The following is a 22,368-nucleotide window of genomic DNA, read 5'->3' on the forward strand; positions in this document are numbered from 1 at the left end:
CTGTGACTGCAGCTCAGCTTGGTACGTACTAAATTTTACTATTGTTAATTGTTCAGGATCATTTAATTCAAGCTCAAAGTTCAATCTCTTATTTCTAAATTGCGTAGATTCAAGTAGCTCTTGAAATGATTGTTGAGGTAGCCCAAGACTAACCGTATTTTACTGAATTTCGATGTGCTTCAGAAACAAAGCTCACTATTAATTTCAGTCACTAAATTAACTTTCAGTTTTCCGGTTTTATTAATTCTCTTGCTAAATTAAGTCAGAGTGTAGCGAAATTTATTACTTCTGACAAACTTTCAGTTTTCACACTACAGGTGTCAACATTCAGTTGCCACGCTTCTAGTGATAATTATATGTGTAATAACCTTTCTTTTTCAGTTACTATAGTAATTGTCCATAGGACTAGCGACCGTAATTTCCCCCAAATCTCAAATAGCTAATTACCGCTAGTTAATTGTTAAAGCAACAGCCACACATTTACTTACTTTATTAACTTTACCCCTTCTCAAAATTAATTTCCACCAGTTTCATTTGCATTTTTCCTTTCATTTAGATGTAACCCTTTCCTCCCTCTTTACCGACAGATTAACTTCGGTGACGATTGCTTTTCCCAAATTTCCATTAGGTACACGCGGTTTAATTTTTCACTGTCATTAAGGTCGATAGGTGAGGAGGAGGTTACAAGACGTAAAGGTAATTCGAGAAATACCTCAAGGTAGTTTTATAGGAATAGGACCGTTACTGCTTACAACATTATATATAATATGTCCACCTGTCAAAGGCCTGGATTATCACCTTTTGCAGACCAGACTGCTGGGAGACGGGTAGGACGAGTCAATGAGGTTCTGGAAGATAGCCACAGGGATGTGAAGCCATGCCGACTTCAGTGTCGTTTCCAGCTGCGCTAGGTTTCTCGGCTGAGAATCCATAGAGCTAACAGCTCGATTAAGGTGGTCCCACTGATTTCCGATTGGGTTTATATCCGCCGAGTATAGTGGCCAGGGGATGGTAAATTCATACTGGTGCTCTTCGAACCACGCACGTACACTGCGAGCTGTATGACACGTTGCACTGTCCTGCTGTTAGATGCCGTCGTGCCGAAGAGAAACTGCATATAAGGAAGGGCATGGCCCCGAGGATGTATGCATACTCGTGTTGATCAATTGTGCCTTTCAGAATGACGAGATCGCCCAGAGAATACCACAACATACCCCAGCCCACAATGATCCCTCCTGTGTTTGCTTCTTACGTTACACGCCGTACACGTTAACGGTCATTTGTCCGATGGAGCATAAAACGTGATTCATCTCAAAAGGCCACTTGTCGCCATTCTGTGGGCGACCAGTTGGGGTATTGGCGTAAAAATTCCTTCGTCGCCGATGACCAACAGTGATCGCAGGTGCCAGAAGCAGGCGTCTGTCGCGCAGGCCCATACGCAGTAATGTTCGCTGAACGGCCTTTGAGGAGACCCTGTTGGTAGCCCCTTGGTTCATCTGCGTGGCCCCCGTCATCTATGCCCCGTGGTTGCACCACAGTCGCCTCGGCGCCTGTTTTGGATAGCGCCATTCACGGTATACTCTAAACACGGACAGTTTACAAACTTAGCCGTTTCATAAATGTTTGCACCCTTGGCACGAAAGCCGTGTTGGACGTCAGATAAATCGTTCCGTTTCTGCCTTACGGCAGCGACTGCAGTGTTTTCCGCGACCCCATCCCCCCGATACGCTTTTAATACTCTCCACTGCTAGTGCTGCCACTTGCCGTCCGTGAGGTATTGCACTTTAACGTCCAACATAGGCGATTATCTCTTTAATGTGAATTGACCATGTGTATATGATCTAGTCGGTAACTTCGAAAGTTGCACGAAGCCGTCTGCAGAAGAAGCTGTTGTCTATAAGAAGATACAGGGTGTTTCAAAAATGACCGGTATATTTGAAACGGCAATAAAAACTAAACGAGCAGCGATAGATATACACCGTTTGTTGCAATATGCTTGGGACAACAGTACATTTTCAGGCGGACAAACTTTCGAAATTATAGTAGTTACAATTTTCAACAACAGATGGCGCTGCAAGTGATGTGAAAGATATAGAAGACAACGCAGTCTGTGGGTGCGCCATTCTGTACGTCGTCTTTCTGCTGTAAGCGTGTGCTGTTCACAACGTGCAAGTGTGCTGTAGACAACATGGTTTATTCCTTAGAACAGAGGATTTTTCTGGTGTTGGAATTCCACCGCCTAGAACACAGTGTCGTTGCAACAAGACGAAGTTTTCAACGGAGGTTTAATGTAACCAAAGGACCGAAAAGCGATACAATAAAGGATCTGTTTGAAAAATTTCAACGGACTGGGAACGTGACGGATGAACGTGCTGGAAAGGTAGGGCGACCGCGTACGGCAACCACAGAGGGAAACGCGCAGCTAGTGCAGCAGGTGATCCAACAGCGGCCTCGGGTTTCCGTTCGCCGTGTTGCAGCTGCGGTCCAAATGACGCCAACGTCCACGTATCGTCTCATGCGCCAGAGTTTACACCTCTATTCATACAAAATTCAAACGCGGCAACCCCTCAGCGCCGCTACCATTGCTGCACGAGAGACATTCGCTAACGATATAGTGCACAGGATTGATAACGGCGATATGCATGTGGGCAGCATTTGGTTTACTGACGAAGCTTATTTTTACCTGGACGGCTTCGTCAATAAACAAAACTGGCGCATATGGGGAACCGAAAAGCCCCATGTTGCAGTCCCATCGTCCCTGGATCCTCGAAAAGTACTGGTCTGGGCCGCCATTTCTTCCAAAGGAATCATTGGCCCATTCTTCAGATCCGAAACGAATACTGCATCACGCTATCTGGACATTCTTCGTGAATTTGTGGCGGTACAAACTGCCTTAGACGACACTGCGAACACCTCGTGGTTTATGCAAGATGGTGCCCGGCCACATCGCACGGCCGACGTCTTTAATTTCCTGAATGAATATTTCGATGATCGTGTGATTGCTTTGGGCTATCCGAAACATACAGGAGGCGGCGTGGATTGGCCTCCCTATTCGCCAGACATGAACCCCTGTGACTTCTTTCTGTGGGGACACTTGAAAGACCAGGTGTACCGCCAGAATCCAGAAACAATTGAACAGCTGAAGCAGTACATCTCATCTGCATGTGAAGCCATTCCGCCAGACACGTTGTCAAAGGTTTCGGGAAATTTCATTCAGAGACTACGCCATATTATTGCTACGCATGGTAGATATGTGGAAAATATCGTACTATAGAGTTTCCCAGACCGCAGCGCCATCTGTTGTTGAAAATTGTAACTACTGTAATTTCGAAAGTTTGTCTGCCTGAAAATGTACTGTTGTCCCAAGTATATTGCAACAAACGGTGTATTTCTATCACTGCTCGTTTAGTTTTTATTGCCGTTTCAAATATACCGGTCATTTTTGAAACACCCTGTAGCTACGCCAGGATACTGTAGCAATTAACAGGACGACCTGCATGTAATTCATTACTAGTGCAGGGACCAGCTATAAACACTGAACGTAAATAAATGTAACACATTGAATACAAATAGGCGAATAAATCCAGTACTGTACAAATACACTATAGGTGACAGAACATTGGAAACTGGCAAAACTGGAAAAAATTATCGTAAAATACTTAGAAGTAATCATCCGCCACACCTGAAGTGGAATGACCACAAAAACAGTAGCAAAAGTAGATGCCAGGCTGAGATTCATACAAAGAAATCTAAGGAAATATAATTCATCTAAGAAAGAAATGGACCACGTAACACTTGTTCTACCGGTTGCTGAGTCTTCGCATGTCTTGGGGCCTTATCAGTTTTTATTAATATGAGAGACAGCCAAGACTTAACGACAGAAGGGGCGTTTCGTCAAAAGGATTGTTTAGTCGACGGCAGAGCGCTGCGGCGATGGTCATCAAAATCCAGTGGCAGACGCTGTAAGACAGGCGCTGTTCGTCTCTAAGAGCTGCACTATTGAAATTCCTACGGAGTATGTGACGAGAAGAGTCAGGCAACATCACTTCCTCGCACACGTCTCGGACAGCGACCACTACGAGAAAATTCGAGGGATTACAGCTAATAAGGAGGTTTTCCTACGATTAGCGTTCCCACACGCCATTGCGAAACAAACAGCGAAGACATGGAGGGGAGGGGGGAGATCAGATAGTAATACGAGAGGTTCCCTCCGCCACATACAGTGAGATGACTTGTGAAGTATAGATGTGGAAGGGCCATCAACGTAGATTCAGAAACCCTCTGCAACAGATACGAACGCTGAAAAGCAGAATGTTACTTGTCTTCTTGAAGAAACGTATTATTCTGAGGTTTATATGAGGTATTTTCAGGCAGTACAACTGGACACTCGGAACGTGGCACAGAATGTGCAGGAGGGAGTGAAATTTAATTTATTGGTCTTTGGCATTAACCATTTAGCCAGAGAAGTCAGAAACTATAGATTCGTTATACAGTATCACATATAGAGCACTCACATTAAAAATTAAATTAATTACAGGCAAACTGCATGGCAGAATCTGTATATTCCCGCACTTATCACAGTCCACATGTCAGAACTTCTTAGGTTCGAACCTTTGAATCTGACTTAACCGGATATCCGCTTCTTGCAGAAACTGGACAACCCTGACGTAGCCCGTTGTGGTGAACTGTTGAAAAAGGTCCGTCACAGAAGTAGGTTCAGATATTCCTGCTCTGACCAAGGCCTGAAGAAACTTGCGGCGTTGTCTGTCCTAGTATCACATGGCTGTGATCTGAAATTCAGTTGGATGGTCTTCGCACTATGGGGATGGCTGAACTCTCGTCCTATAAGGATGTGAAGGGTAACAGCCGTGACAGCCGGATGCGCGGCATGGTAGTGGCATAACATCTAGATAGCTTGACTTGGGAGAACCAGGTTTTTCGCGGTATACTCGGCTGTACTGCGGCGTAGTCTTCCTTTGGACTGTCGTGAGATCTACAACGCATGTGACCATTCTTGATGAATCTTTCGTCACGCCAGCAACAAAATCTGTATGTGGAAGGCAAGTGTAGTAAGGTTGGCCGTCAGTCACGCGGTCTGCTATCTCATTACGTGAGACACCAGAATGTCGCTTGATCCACAATAACTGGACACGTTTATGTTGAATTTCACACTGAGAGTAACTTAATTACACTACTAGCCATTAAAATAGCGACACCGAGAAGAAATGCAGATGATAAACGGGTATTCATTGGACAAATATATTATACTAGAACTGACATGTGATTACATTTTCACGCAATTTGGGTGCATAGATCCTGAGAAATCAGTACCCAGAACAACCACCTTTGGCCGTATAATAACGGCCTTGATACGCCCAGGCATTGAGTCAAACAGAGCGTGGATGACGTTTGCAGGTACAGCTGCCCATGCAGCTTCAACACGATACCACAGTTCATCAAGAGTAGTGACTGGCGTATTGTGACGAGCCAGTTGCTCGGCCACCATTGACCAGACGTTTTCAATTGGTGAGAGATCTGGAGAATGTGCTGGCCAGGGCAGCAGTCGAACATTTTCCGTATCCAGAAAGGCCCGTACAGGACCTGCAACATGCGGCAGTGCATTATCTTGCTGAAATATAGGGTTTCGCAGAGATCGAATGAAAGGTAGAGCCACGGGTCGTAACACATCTGAAATGTAACGTCCACTGTTCAAAGTGCCGCCAATGCGAACAAGAGGTGACCGAGACGTGTAACCAATGGCACCCCATACCATCACGCCGGGTGATACGCCAGTATGGCGATGATGAATACATGCTTCCAATGTGCGGTTACCGCGATGTCACCAGACACGGATGCGACCATCAGATGTTGTAAACAGAACCTGAATATATATATATATATATATATAACTGACGTTTTGCCATTCGTGCACCCAGTTTCGTCGTTAAGTACATCATCGCAGACGCACCTGTCTGTGATGCAGTGTTAAGGGTAACTGCAGCCACGGTCTCCGAGCTAACAGTCCATGCTGCTGCAAACGTCGTCGAACTGTTCGTGCAGATGGTTGTCGTCTTGCAGACGTCTCGATCTGTTGACTCAGGGATCGAGACGTGGCTGCACGATCCATTACAGCCATGCGGATAAGAGGTCTGCCACCCCGACTGCTAGTGATACGAGACCGTTGGGATCCAGCACGGCGTTCCGTATTACCCTCCTGAACCACCGATTCCATATTCTGCTAGCAGTCATTGGATCTCGCCCGCTAGTGATACGAGGCCGTCGGGATACAGCACGGCGTTCCGTATTACCATCCTGAACCACCGATTCCATATTCTGCTAACAGTCATTGGTTCTCTACCAACGCGAGCAGCTTTGTCGCGACACAATAAACCGCAATCGCGACAGGCTACAGACCGACCTTTATCAAAGTCGGAAACGTGATGATACGCATTTCTCCTCCTTACACGAGGCATCACAACAACGTTTCTCCAGGCAACGCCGGTCAACTGCTGTTGTGTAAGAGAAATCGGTTGGAAACTTTCCTGTCAGCACGTTGTACGTGTCGCCACCGGCGCCAACCTAGTGTGAATGCTCTGAAAAGCTAATCATTTGCCTATCACAGCATCATCTTCCTGTCCGTTAAATTTCGCGTCTGTAGCACGTTATCTTCGCGGTGCAGCAATTTTAATGGCTAGTAGTGTACATCGAGTACATGAAGGTTAGTGTTGGATACCCAGTTCTCGCCATTAGCACTGTGTAACAGTACGGCGCACGCCAGTCGCGACTGGCCATCAAGCTAACGGCAGCAGTAAGCGGAGCAGCACACCTGCGTCCCGCGCTCATCCAGTCCGTGAGCTGCGCGTCGCAGTGGACGGCCGAGCGTGCCGACCTTCCTCAAACGGCCCTTCCGGGCCGCTGTGCTGCGCTCCAGATGCGAGGCACGCGGCGCCATGCGCTCAATTGATTGCACGCGCCAAGCGCCTGCTGGACCACTCGTTACGGCCGGCACGTGCCCCAAGCACTGGCAGCGCTCGCACTCCGGCCGGGTCCACTCACCTGCCACCTCGCAGACACCAGGCAACCTCTGTCTCCGCCAGCCACCAACACTACTGTGACCACCACCTATATAACCGTCATTATAAGTTTTATGTGGCTATTGTAGTCACCTGGACTGGTCTGACACAGATGCAACCTTTCCGCTGCTGCCGAAAGCGAATTTACTAAGTGCTCCTCATACACTGAGGTAACGAAGGTCACCGGACAGCGATACGCACATATACAGATGGCAGTAGCATCGCGTACGCAAAGTATAAAAGCGCAGTACACCGGCGGTACTCTCGTGATTCATGTGAAAAGGTGACCGAAGTGATTCTGACGGCGCGACGGGAATTAACAGACTTTTCAATGTGGAGTGATAGTTGGAGCTAGACGCATTTCACAGTGTCAAGAGTGTGCCGAGAGTATCAAATTTCATGCAGTACTTCCCACCACTGACAACGCAGTGGCCGACGGCCTTCCCTTAACGACCGAGAGCAGCGGCGTTTGCGTGGAGTTGTCACTGCTACCAGACAAGCAACACTGCCTGAAATAACCGCAGAAACCACTTTGGGATGAATGACGAACATAGCGTTAGGACATTGGGGTTAATGGGCTATGGCAGCAGACAAACGAAACGAGTGCCTTTGGTAACAGCACGACATCGCCTGCACCGCTTCTCCTGGGCACCTGACCACATTGATTGCAACCTAAACGACTGGAAAACCGTAGTCTGGTAAGATGAGCTCTGATTTCATTTGGTAAGAGCCGATGGTAGGGTTCGAGTGTGGCACAGACCCCACGAAGCCATGGACCCAGGTTGCTAAGAAGGCACTATGCAAGAATGTGATGGCTCCATAATAATGTGAGCTGTGTTTACGTGGAATGGACTGGGTCCTCTTGTCCAACTGAACCGATCATTCACTGGAAGTTGTTATGTTCGAGTACTTTGAGTCCATTTACAGCAATTCATGAACTACCTGTTCCTTCACAACGATGGAATTTTTATGGATGACAATGCGCCATGTCACCGGGCCACAATTGTTCACGATTGGTTTGAAAAACACTCTGAACAGCTCTAACGAATGATTTGGCCACACTTAGAGTACGTATGGGAGATAATCGTGCACAAAATCCTGGCCTGAAACATTTTCGCAATTATGGACGGCTAAAGAGGTAGGAGAGTTTCAAAGACTTGTTGAGTCTATGCCACGTCGAGTTGCTGCACTACGCCGGGAAAAAGGAGGGCCACACGACTATCAAGGGGGCCCACACGACTATCAAGGGGGCCCACACGACTATCAAGGGGGCCCACACGACTATCAAGGGGGCCCACACGACTATCAAGGGGGCCCACACGACTATCAAGGGCCATCTCATGACTTGTCACCTCATTGTTGACCGATTATTAGCTGAGACAGGACAAGCAGAGACGAAGGGTGGTGTCTGCGGCCTTTTTGGAGCAAACCTGCGAAAACCTAAAACACGAGGCATTGGGATTTGAATCCCGCTCTTCCATAATACAATGGATGGAAGGTCCTGGCGATGACGATGTTACTAGAGAATGAGCTCAAACGATGTTACTAGAGAATGAGCTCAAACTGTGGCAGTGATGGAATCGGCTCTCTCCTTTCCGATGGAAACCATCGAAAAAGGAGGCTCGACATAATATTAAGAGTTATCTCATGACTTGTTGCCTCATTATAACGGAGCCATGTCGTTTCGGTTCCCCTACCGCCGAGCTACTGTACTGCATTTCAATATACACCAGGACTGCAGATGATGGGAAACTACGCCGTGTTCAAAGAACGCTGTCGGTTACAGCGCCACTGTCATGCTAGAGAAAGTTTGGAAACTAGGTTAACATATAGGAAAGTTAAGATGGTGGTTTTAATGCTGCAGGTGTTCTGCATAGTCGGAGCCACTTATTACATAGCACTGAACGTCCATAAAATTACAGTGAACTGTCATGAATGTCCTCCTCTGGGATGATGTTCAACTCGCACTTCATTTTGGCTTAAGTGTTAGTTATGTTGACACAGTGTTGACTAAGTCAATTTCTGCACTTCGTCATTTTGTGGTACGACAGTACTGGCAACTCGAGGTCTCCTCACCCATGGTTTCTAGTTTCGCGTTTCAGTTATATTGTGGCAGGCGTCCTCGCATAGTTTTTGTTTGGTAGTCACATTTTTCTTTTCTTCAAAACATTCTGGACAACGCTTTGACACTTTATGTAGAGATGTTGCTCTATTGCGATTTGTGACAATGTTGACACACTACGGCTGAAGTCCACCACTCAAGCACTGCCCATTTAGAAATGACTGGTCGAATCCTCATCTGAACAGTCATTTGTTGAAAGGGCAAATGTCCATCAGAATGAATTTTCGGATGTGAAGGAAAAAATTATTACATTTCATGTTTTCTCCGAATTTTCCACTCCAGAACACAGAAATACCTCACTTAAAGAGAATGGTTGATCTGAAGTTTCTTAAATTGAGCAGAATAATAATGTTATTACATTTCAGAAACTCCAGATTTGTGCCTTCTTAACAAATTTAAAAAATACACACACAAATTAGAAAAAAATAACAATTTTACTGGTTTTTAATGCTTGTAAATGACCCACGTTTTTATTATCTTTGGAAAGGAAATTGAAAAGAAAATCACGTTTAACACCATAATATTAGTCCTCTAATTGGGTATTTTGTTCTACCAAAGCGTCCTTCAGAATGTCCACATAAAATTCACTGCAACTATCTTCCACATACTGAATGGTTTTGTGAAGGTCCTCTATGTTGTTTTTTATGGGCACTTTAGGAGAAGGGTAGCATACATTTCTAGGTAGTTCAACACGCTGGCTTAGGCCAGCATTAAAGATATGTCTGACCACGCCACTTGTGAATGGCAATCCCACAACACAGCCAGAGTGGTTATAATCATAAATGAAATAATGTAGTGAACTTAACGCTAAAATGAGTTCCCTCATTCCTCTGTTTGAATGACGTCTTTAGGGAGACAGGAGAGAAAGGCGTGTTAGGGTAGGCCGTGGGACTGTGCGAGGGCGGGGTATTCATTCGCGCCTCTGCCTAGTAACCAGGAGACCCGGGTTCGATTCCCAGCTTTGATACAAACTTTCTTACATCATTTCACTTTACAAATACAGGACGAGTCAAAAGATCTTAAAAACTTCGGAATGGTATACAAAATTTATTGACATAACTTACAGAGTTGGTAGATGTGCCATTAGGTAGCAAACAATCTCAAGTTTGATTCATGTGGTGCGTCAGTACCCCATTCAGTTCGTCAGTAACGCCAGCCCAGTGTTTGGTTAAAACGACGACCTTCATTAGTGAGGAGTGTGCTCGCTGTGTGTTTTGGTTTCATGAAGTTGGATAAGCTTGAAAACTTTTTAATTCCTCACATTGACGAAGACGATCGAGATGGGATGGTTTCTTACCAGCTAGACGGTTCGCCCCCCTCACTTCCTCACGGAAGCGCGAGGTTTCCTCGATAATGGCTTTCCAGATCGGTGGCTTAGCCGTGAATAGCCAATCGCACGATCACCTCACTCCCCAGACTTAAAACCACTTGATTTATTTCTTTGGGGTTTCATTAAAAACCGTATGTATGATCCTCCCCTACCAAACAGTTTAGCCGGCATGAAGAATCTGATCTACTCTGTGTAATATTTCTGGCTTAGTTAGCCATCATATTAGACTCCAAGAAGCAGTTCCCAGAGCAGTGGAGATGCAAGAAGTATAAGGATGGCGAAATGTGGTGTGAGGTACCTGTGACAGATGTTAGATTCGGTACCATTTCCGTGAGAAAGACCGCCTGCATAATGCTACTGGTCTGTGATTGGCTGCTGTGTTCGGAGCAAGGGCGCCAAAACGTTAAAGTATAGTTATTATTAGTTGAACTACTCATTTCAATGACTTCACTTTTTAATATAAATATCTATCAACAGCTGACGATCGATCAGTCATTTTAGAACTATTAAAAACAATTTAAATCAAAAACAAACAACTGACGAAATTGCAGACGAAGCACTTCGGCAGCGTTCGGGTCACGCCTTTTCTGGTATGGCGCGCGAAGTGTTTCGGGCTGCTCGTCGCTCTGGATTAGGCAGTCGAGAAGAACAGACATGTTGTCTGTCGCAGGATGTGTTTGCCAGTGTTCAGTATTGAAAGATTCACTCCGGTAGTCATGAGGCACAGACACGTGCCACAAAAAGTGTAAAGATACATTTTCGTAAACATTGTGTTTGATCATGTACTTTGCTGTATCAGAAGGTGTTGTATTTAGATCATGTAATCTTCTCGTGTGGCTATATTAAAATACGCGAGTGGCATCCCAAAGAAGTGATACATTATTTCAGAACAGAACCTCGCTAAAAGTCAGTTTCAGCCTCAGGATACAGAGCCTACGACCTGCGTGCTGTTTTCTGCACTGGGGACATCAACTTGAAGACAGCAGGTTAGTGAACTATAACAGAACCTTCGTATTCCACACAGTGCAGTGGAAACAACTAGGCGCCTCACGTGTACTGCATGCACAGAGCAAATGTGCTCAGTGACACGTCATCTGCAGTAACGCAGAGGTGGTAAAGGAGGATGATTGTTATTAACCAACAATCAATTCATTCTTCCTTTCTTGCCGTAGCTGCCGTTGCACAAGCTACGCCCGATTTGCTGCAAACTGTATCGGAAGAAATTGATTACCGGTTGGATGTTTGCCGCATCCCAAATTGTAGTCACATGAACCAAAATGACACGTGAAACTTGTTTGCTACGTTGTTTGCTACAAAATGATACATCAACTGTTTGTGTAAGTTCTCGGTAAATTTCGGAATCACTCCAAAGTTGTGAACTCCTTTTGACTCACCCTGTGTACATCACAGATGTTTGAGACTTAAAAAGGTATCTGGAAGAATGTAGTATCATTCGAAAAAATTGATCATCTAACACTACTTTTCCGAGGTGTTAATAGAATACTGCCTCAACAACAACTAGAGTAGACACAGGCTGGACGGTACATTTACGACGCGGACTTTCCCGAAAGTGGGACTCAAAACAGCGACTCCTTTTGACGAGGCAGCGACGTTATTTCACCGCGCGTCGCAGAGAGCGTTTCGGTAGTCTGGCCATGTAACGGCGGGGATCTGACAGTGGGCGGTAACCTCTTCGCGATGTTTATCCATCACGCAGCGACTCGTAGCCAGCGCCGGAAGGACGCAGCAGTAAGACTATTTTCGGCGCGACTTCCGCGTCATAAGGCAGGGTAAAAGATTCGTAGGAAGCAGCGAAACGCTCGGTCCTGGTCGTCACGGGTAATAGCCCGAGCGGCATCGGTACTCTGGCGCCAGGAGGGGCCTCGCTCAGCTCTGGGCGGGGCTGACCCTCCAGTACGTCCGAGCCGGCGACCCAGAAAGCCGAGAGTGCTTTTTGCGAGACCATCGCCGCAACTGAAGGACCCCGACCCCCCTCTGGGCGAATGCTTTCTCCAGGGGTCCGGCAGCTCGTCACTGGCGCTGGCGCGCCGCCAGAGAGCAGCAGCGCGGCGGCTGGCGCGCCACAAAAAGCGGCGCGGCGGGAATGCGCTAATGACGAGGACAGCGACGCCGCCCGCCACCTGCCGCCGGCAATTAACGCGCCGCCCTCATTACGCGACAGACACCGGCTTTAATTGCGGCGGCGCGAGTCCGAGCTTTGCCGCTCGCTTTGTCTGGGCCGTATCGGTCGAATAGTGGTTTTGGTGCGGAGCGAGAAAGAAGCGCTCATTCCATTTGCGCTGCGGAAGCGATAACGCTCCTGCAGATGATGTGGATGTCGTAGTTAATGAGGGGTCCTGCGCGAGATGAATATTTTGAATGGAATTCTGTTTTAGCTCGACGATTTGCAGGTATCAGTTTGTCCTCGAGGAACCTGTAGAGCAGACATTAACTGGGCTGGTTTTCCGTGTCAGGCACATGACGGCCCCTCAGCCGGTCCTCTTTCCCCTTCGTGGAAAAAATTGACCTGGTGCTAGTAGGACTGGTGCTCTGAGGAGTATGTACAAACTTAATTATGTACACTGGTGTCCAAAATTAAAGCAACGAACGTAAATTTTCCAAAGTTGCAGTTATTTTGCTACCAAACAGTATAAACAGGTCATAGTAAAGTAGAAACAATGTAAAGAATTCAGAACATCAACAACTGCAACAGGCATAACAAACAAAATTTTTTTTTCAACTTAACACATCTGCACACACATTCAGAGAGCTGGTTAATGTGCTCAGAATGGGGTGTGACCACCTCTGGCAGCAATACAGACAGGCCTGAGAACGACACGGCTTGCTATGAATGATGTCATCAATCTCGTGTTGAGGCAATAGTACCCTTCTTCCTGCAGAGCTGCTCGAAAGTAGGAGAGTGGTTGGTAAATGCTGACGAGATGCAAGCCGTCTCCCTAGTGCATTCCAGGCATGCTCTATGGGATTCAAATCGGAAGAGCAAGCAGGCTATGCCATGCGTGCAGTATCTTCCGTTCCCAAGAAAACGATCTGTGCTCCATGAGGTCGATCATTGTAATCCGTCAACATGAAGTCTGGGCCCACAGCACGTCGCAACAACTTCAAATGAGGTCCCAAGATCTCGTCATAACACCTGACAGCAGTTGAACCTTCCTGATTCACTCCTACAATTTCATGAAGAGGGTCTCGAGTGATAAGCAACATCCCTGCCCACACCATTATGGATCCTCCTCGATATCGGTCTCTTTCCCCGATGTTTGCGTCCCGAAATCGTGTTCCATGTTCCCTTCAGATGAAAATCCACTGAGAATCACTATTCAGACTAACTTGGGACTCATCTGTACAAACAACATTGTATTGTATTGTTATGTTAACCGGGGATCTAGAAACGACGGAGAGGCTCCGTCCCCGCCGCAGCCGCAGTGGTCCGCAACCGCACGACGACTACCGCAGTCCACTTCACCCCTGCGCCGCCCCACACCGAACCCAGGGTTATTGTGCGGTTCGGCCCCCGGTGGACCCCCCAGGGAACGTCTCACACCAGACGAGTGTAACCCTTACGTTTGCGTCGTAGAGTAATGGTGGTGTACGCGTACGTGGAGAACTTGTTTGCGCAGCAATCGCCGACGTAGTGTAACTGAGGCGGAATAAGGGGACCCAGCACGCATTCGGCGAGGCAGGTGGAAAATCGCCTGAAAACCATCCACAGACTGGCCGGTTCACCGGACCTCGACACAAATCCGCCGGGCGGATTCGTGCTGGGGACCAGGCGCGCCTTCCCGCTCGGAAAGCCGTGCGTTAGACCGCACGGCCAACTGGGCGGGCACAAACAACATTGTCCCACTGTTCCACCGTCCAGGGTGGCATTATGACTATGCTCTAGACATTCCCTTCTGTGAAGACGTGTCGGAGGTTGACATACAGCAGGTCTTCTACAATAAAGGCCACTCTGCCTAAGCATTCTGCACACCGTTTCCATAGATACAACACTACCAGTGGATGCTGTGAGCTCCCATGCCAGTTTGCCGTGCAATATTAAGGTGGTACTGTCGTGCCTTACAGGCAAATAACAGTCCTCTCTTCTGAAGACACACGTCGTCGGCCCTGTCCTGGTCTCCGGGATACAGTTTCGGCCTTAACTGTCGCCACATTCGAGAAACAACAAAACGACAATTTTAAACGGATTTTACTCTGGGTTGCGACGTCTGTTTTCAAGTTATAAAAAATTTGGGTGGACATGCTCCTAAGGTTTAGAACATTTTATACTTCTACTCCCAATTGTTCCCCTTATCGTAGCAATGTGCTGCTGTAGGTGTGTTTTGGTTGTCGGTACAATACACTGTGCTGTTTGAGCATTTGCACCCATATTTCAACTTTTACGTGCGTGAACTAGTTTTTCCTGTTACGATGCACTGTCACTATTCCATTCAGTCCAGATTTGTTTGCTGGGTATGAATGAGAAGAGGAACAGGACCTGAAATTAAGGTGTCAGAGGCAACAATGAACGGTAACTCGCTGGGGAGGGAAGAATAACTGCAAGCGCACGCGCGCGTTGTCGTTGAATGTCATTGCCTTTTCCCGGCATTCAAACAAACTTTCCTAACTTAACACCGCCTTAGCCACCGGGCAACAACAATTGCATTTGCACCGTGTGCGGCTCGCGTTGGTGCCGTTGGCAGGTTGGCATCGTTTAATACGGGTAGTAGCGTCTCGTTTTCTTCTTCTGTTTACTGGCGCCACTACGTTTGCTAGCGTTGTCTGTCCGCGAGTGGCGGCAGCAGCAACGTTTATCGATATCTAGTACCCGTACTTTCTTTGGAAGGACGTGAAGTGTTTTCCGGGTCGGGTGTGTCGGTAGTTCGGTTGGGACGAAGCAGAAGAGAGGTCCAGCATCGCGAGGACATCTCGGGACCACTGGCGGCATGCAGGCATTGCTGGATCGAGGGGCTGAAGTTGCGAGGGCCACAACCTCGTTGTCCACCGGACCCAGGACATTTCAGTTGAATGAACATTAACCCAGTAGTGAAACCTCCACTATTTTGTGATCACGCTGTTCGTTCGTGCGCTGCTGCTCGAACGTCGCCATGAGATGAACAGCAGCAAAGGGAGCGTGTCGAGTTGGCGGAATCTATTAACCGTCTTCTGTTGCCTGTTACTAGTTTTTTGAATTTTGTTTTATTATTGCCTAGCCTGGAGGTTAGCGTATTTTGGCAGCAGTGTACTTCTCCCCGTCTTGCCGATGCTGTCCGGCATGACGTGTAGTTCCACGGACTCCTTGATTGCGGTGTGGATTGCGGTTTCTTTGGTCTACGATGGTTGTAGTGGTTCCTTCTGCCTTTCGATGTTTTAGACACCGGATACTGAAGACGCAGTGCTGTGTGTCACTTCGCCCTCGCTTGAATTGTTCCATCGTTGTACTGGCTATCACACGTTAGGTGAATTTGGTAAGAGGATTGATCGGCATTTAAACTGTCCCTAGTTTAAGTTGCCGTCCTGTTAGGTGGGCATAACTCTTGGCTGCCTGTCTCACTGCTTACGCAGCTGTAGGGACTTTTCTCAGGTCGATCCTTTGAGCACTGTATGTGGATCACTCCCTTTATTTGGTATGATTGTGTTATTTGTTTAAAAATATTTTGTTTAAATTATCCCTATTGCTTGTGACTTCCAGGCGACAAATAATTTGAATTCTTCTTAGTAAGGCCTTCACCCGTCAGTGCAGCTTGTGTTGCAGTCAATTAAAAAAAATTTTTTTTTAATTATTTGCTTAAAGTGTATATGTTTACTGTGCAACCAAAGGTAACTGATTGGGGCCCGTCCACACCTTTTCCTGCTTTCCGGAAGTGCCACGTTTCAGCATTCTATTTTTTTCGGCGTTTAACACAATAGCTACTAGATATTTTGCAAAAACGGAATGCTGGTTCACATATTTACAGTTTCATGTGTGAGTGGTTGCACATGAAAAGAAAAGGTGTTTTTAACGCCTAATGAGGTAACAGCAGTCACATAAAAGAGCATGTGTTGTGAGACGGTACTTCACTGCGCGTATTCCCTCACTCAAGCGCTCTGGCGTAACAACGACGTTAACCGGCGGAAGATAGGTCGCATGTTGCTCCGCCGGCGGATGTGATGTCGAGGCGTACGTAGTGCGTAACAAGTAGTCAGTCAACACAATTACGGAGTGGATGTCGGCGGGGCGGGCTGCGCTTCCGGGGCCTGTTAACTTCCTATTGACTTATCGGCGCGCAGCGGCAGCGCCGGCGTTCCCCGTTCCTCCTGCTGCTGCTCCTCTGTTTATTTTGGCCGGAAGAAATTATTTTCTCAGCGCGCCGTGTATCCCCTCGCCCAGCTCACTGCTACGCAGCGCAGGACCGGACCGGCCCGACAATCTGGAGGAGAGGGCAGGCGCAGGCACGAGGCAGCGCCGTATCGCCGTCCGTATTATTCCTGCGCCATCGACGCGCGACGCGTCGGCCGCCCCCTCTTGCTGAGTGCTGCTACAGACACACGGCTGCCAGTACGCAAGAGTTTTGCCAGTATTGTCGAGTCAGAAGCGACGACGGAGGTGGTGGTGCTGTTATAGAGTATTCCGTTATAGCGTCTGTTAATCCGTATCGGTCTTGTTATTCGCGGGGGCCGTTGGCACAAGGTACGTCGAATCTGCTAACAGTCGCTGATAGTTAGCACGTAAGAAAAAATGTAGTAGAGGGAATGGCTGCAGTAAAACTAAGTATCACGTATCACAACAGCTAATAGCATCATATTTCGCCATTTTCGTGTAGTATCGATGTATGGTGAAAGAAAAAAATGGACCAGACGAAACAGGGAAGAGACAGACTGAACTAAACCAGGAGGCGCGAAACTAATCTAGGAAGTGCGAAACCAAACAAGGAAGAAACTGAATAAGGAAGACAGTGCAAGACAAAACGAAGGAAACGAAGAAAGGACTAGACAGAACGAAATTAAGAGAAGACAAGGAAGGAAGGGACGAAATGAAAGGAAGGACAAGGCGAGACGAAACACGAGAAAGTACGTAAAGGAAGAAAAGGGCGGAAAGAAAGAAAGAAAGAAAGAAAGAAAAGGGCGGAAAGAAAGAAAGAAAGAAAAGGGCGGAAAGAGAGAAAGAAAGAAAGAAAAGGGCGGAAAGAAAAAAGGGAGGAAAAAGAGTTAAACATCCGGTCTATAAACATATCATACACTGAAATGCCAAAGAAATTAGTACACCTGCCTAATATCTTGCAGAGCCCCCGCGAGCACGCAGAAGTGCCGCAACACGAGGTGGCGTGGACTCGCCTAATGTCTGAAGTAGTGCTGGAGTGAACTGACAGCATAAATTCTGCAGCGCCGTTCATAAATCCGCAAGAGTACGAGGGGGTGGAGATCTCTTGTGAATAGCAGGTTGCAAGGCACACTAGATATGCTCAATAATGTTCATGTCTGGGGAAGTTGATGGCCAGCAGAAGCTTTTATACTCAGAAGAGTGTTCCTGGAGCCACTCCGCATCAGTTCTGGACGTATGGGGTTTCGCATTGTCCTGCTAGAATTGCCGAAGTACGCTGGAATGCACAATGGACATCAATGCATCCAAGTGATTAGACAGGATGCTTACGTTTATGTCACCTGCCTGTCAGAGTCATATCTACAGGTATCAGGGGTCCCGTATCACCCCAACTGCCAACGTCCCACACCATTACAGAGCCTTCACCACCTTGACAGTCCCCTGCCGAAATACAGTGCCCACGTATTCATGAAGTTGTCTCCATACCCGTATACGTCCATCTGCTCCACACAATTTGAAACGAGACTCGTCCCAGGCAACATGTTTCCAGCCACCAGTAGTCCGATGTTGGTGCTGACGGGCCCAGGCGAGGCGTAAAGATTTCTGTCGTGTAGTCATCAAGAGTAAACGAGTGGGTCTTCGGCTCTGAAAGCCCATATCGATGATGATCACACGCTGACACTTGTCGGCGGCCCAGCATTGAAACCTGCAGCAACTTGCAGAAGGGTTGCACTTCCGTCACACCGTGTCCAAATAACTTAAATCTTGATAATGTGCCATTGTAGCAGCAGTAACCGATCTAGAAACAGACACTTGTTATCTTACATAGTCGTTGCCGGCCGCAGCGCCGTATTCTACCTATTTACATGCCTCTGTATTTGAATACGCATACCTATACCAGTTTCTTCGGCGCTTCAGTGTATAAGAATGCATAAGCTTTGACAGAACAAGGAGACGAATAAAATCACCCGATTCCTTTTCAAACGAATCACCCCAGCGTTAACTTTAACTGGGATCTCTGCACGTGATTTTTAGCCCAGTCCTCCGAATGGTAGTCTTGTGTTGTATTGCAATTGCATTGTGCGTCACGTGATTACCTCTTCGTTACTACAGAGTACACTGTAGGTGACAGAAAGAAAACGTGGCTAGTGTTACCCAGAGGGCATCACAACAGACGCTTTTCAGTGTATTGTTCTTTTCAAAGGAGTATCAGATGTAGAATATGAACTTCCATGTGGATCAAGTAACCGTTGTCAGTTGTCAGGAGATAGCAGCATAAACGTGTGTTGGGAGCCAGAGAGAGTCAGAGCCATATGCCGGCATTGCTATTTATTCTATTTCGCTAGACGCAGAATTCACCTAGCACTTACTTACTACTTTATATGCTGCAACATGCTGGACTTTGATTTGGCTAAATAATTAACCCAATTGACAAACTTATATCCCTTTCTAGTAACCGAAAGTGACAGTTATGGTACACTTTACTTCCAGATTTTGCATAGAAGCTTCAACAAATCAGCCCAACTCTTCGTAGTGTTAACCCATAAGCCTTAAATGAATAAAAGTGGTCAGTTTGTGACGAGTTAGGAACTGTAGGAGACCAAATCACTGGCACATAGAAAATGCGGGACTAGTTGCGAAGAATACCTGAAAGAAAATTAAATAAGAACAGTCAATACCCAAGACACGATGGGTGCGTCGATGAATAACGTCGTCATCGTGGATCTGTCACATGACAGCACTACTATAAACACCTATATTAACTTAATAAATTAAATAGATGTGTAAATGAAACCAATAGGCCAAACAGACGAATGTAAGATATGGTGCACAGTAGGGCGAGTAAAATCTTACACCGAAATGAAAGATGGCAATTGATTATGATAGGCCGTCAGAACCCATCTGACGAGGAAACAAAGTTCCTTCGCAGTAATCTGAATACGGGCAGGAAAATCAAAAATGTACAAGAAGCATTTGGAGTCATTGTTCAAAATACAGGTAAGCACCTAGTCAAACCATGAACTGAACTCCCACGAGAAAAGTAAGTGCATGCTACCAAAATGTAGCGTTTCGACGTTCGTAGGCCACAAGCACTGAGCTGCAATGGTTTATCCCTGCGGAATGAATGTATGCGTCAAAATACAGGTTGCAGCCCAGCAGCGTGTCAGGGGCACTGTCACCTCTGATTGGCTGGAAGAAGATACGCCACGGTAGTGTAGTTAGCTTTAGCGGATGCAACTCCTTGTCCTTGATTTACAGTTATTTATTCTTCCAATAAACCATGACCCTGCGCTTCAACCACTGCGTGTGGGTGTCAGCACATTGTTCCACAGTAAGTATTATACAGGTTCCCTTGGTTGATGCATCTGCCAACTCATTACCCCCCTAGATTCTAACATGTGTAGTATGAAGGTTTAGTTTAACATCTCCTCGACACCAAAAAGACCACTTTGTCCTTTGATCCCGTTAGATAGAATAGCTGAACAGAGGTAAAGAACAAGTCAGTAACAGCTGCGAGTGGGCCAGGTGACCTGTTACTGTTTCGATAACTATAATTCGTTTTTCTTTGTCATAAGGGATACTGCTACCGGTCACTAACATTGTTGTTAATAGTAGTAGAACGGGCGCATTTACTATCGGTTACTGTTTTTCCTTTCCCATATGCACCAGAAAAAAACGAACTTTACCTTGATACGTGTATCCTGTATCAGTTATGGCTTTTGTAAGATTTAACTGTCTTTTATGCAATTTTCTCACAGAATTTCTCTCAAAAATATCTCTCAAGTTATCTATAGCTGCAATCCCAATATCTTCCTCGTCCCTTCATCAGTTCGGTAGATAACAAGGATCCGATTTATTTCAGGGGCATGAATCAACGTGATGCAGCGAAGCAATGAGACAATGGAGGATGAATGCAAACAGTGCGGCAAGGACTGCGGCACGTCCTGTTCTTTGTGTAGTTCTCGCACCACAAATTAATCAAGCCAGACAAATAGGCTGTCTTTCTGCAGCGGAAAAAAAAACAAGCAAAGGAAACGAAAGACTGGTGGGAGTGCTAAGAGTTAAAACTTGGCAAGCAATTGCCTGCGAAGCTGATGCCCAAAGAAACAAACATCTAGGAAAGGGAACAAACCAAGTACAGCGTTGGAGTTCAGAAACACTCTTCCGTATCTCACTTGCTTAAGTCCAAACTATCTACGTTCTGAAGTCCACGGTAAGATGTCGTACACCGACTGGAGAAATCATAATATAGGGACTACGAAGAATGCGCTACATGGAAGCACCCGGTTAAAAACCGCCGTCACCTCCTTCGACAACCCGAAGAAATGTATGCTCCTGTAAAGTATCTTCCTTTTGAGAAGCTTGTTTTGTCGTAAGAATGACTTTAGTGTAGGATGCTGTGATAAGTTTAGCTGTTCCTTCTATAGAAAGCTGCCAGCTTTCGATGCCGTCAGAAGGGTAGTAGACGACTTCGATAGTGCAGAGGCTTTGGCATCTTGCCAGTGCAATGAAGCTTTTAATGATTCCGGTATTAAAAGACATTGCTGTGATCAGCAATCATTTTTTCCATATATCTGCAAGTATTAAAAAGCTCGAAACTGAAGGTGTTGCGTTGAATAAATCTATTCAATTAATGAATAAAATTATTCTAGTGAACTCCTCATTGCCAGAAGTATTCCCAAGAAAACTTTAAGAAAAGTTTCAAAACATTTTTGACAATAATCCAGGCTTTGAACCCTTTATCCATGGGACAGGTGAACTTTTTCCAAAAACAAAGTGCCAACACAGCACCCAAATTGGAATACTGCCTAGTTACCTCAGTTGATGTAGAACGGTCCTTTTCTCCTTATAAAAAGTTTTTCAGTAATCGAAGACACGATCTTACTACCAAGCATTTGGCACAGTACTTGGTCGTTTATGTTTACAATAGTACAAAATTTAACAAATTTTAAATGATTCTTTGGTCAAATATTAAGTACAAGTTAAAACTGTGCAAAAAATTCATGGTTGTTTTCTTTTTTTAAATAAAATATTACAGTTTTTGAGCGTGCCTCTCTGCGTGCGATATATCTCTCTAAGTTGGTGCTGCACATATCGATTGTTTCGCTGCGACTCACATTGCATCCGCTTGTTACCGACAACAATAGCAAAGGAGGAACAATTCTTGAAGCACGGTATTCGTCCCCACTTAGCAAATCTTTAGAAAATAATCCCAGAACGGCCCCCTCCCTAACCACCAGAAAGTATTCAGAAAATATCAGCGTTCTAAATGTACCAATCTACACGTGGCCGACGGTCTTCCTCGTAATTGATATGCACAGGTTAGACTTTGAAATACAATGCACGCAGTAACTGCAATGACTTTTCACTATTTGATCTTGCATATTTCGACACTTTTCATCCATTTTAACCATTTTTCATGCATATTGTAAGGTTTTTACGATGCATATAATCCAGTCTCTATCACCTACTTTGACTTGACCGCCTACTGTCTCGAGAAAAAGTAGCAGATTCTACGGGAAACTTCTTCCGTTACCATACTCTT

The sequence above is a fragment of the Schistocerca serialis genome, chromosome 2 (genome assembly GCF_023864345.2).
Source record: "Schistocerca serialis cubense isolate TAMUIC-IGC-003099 chromosome 2, iqSchSeri2.2, whole genome shotgun sequence".
In the NCBI taxonomy this organism is placed as follows: Eukaryota; Metazoa; Arthropoda; class Insecta; order Orthoptera; family Acrididae; genus Schistocerca; species Schistocerca serialis.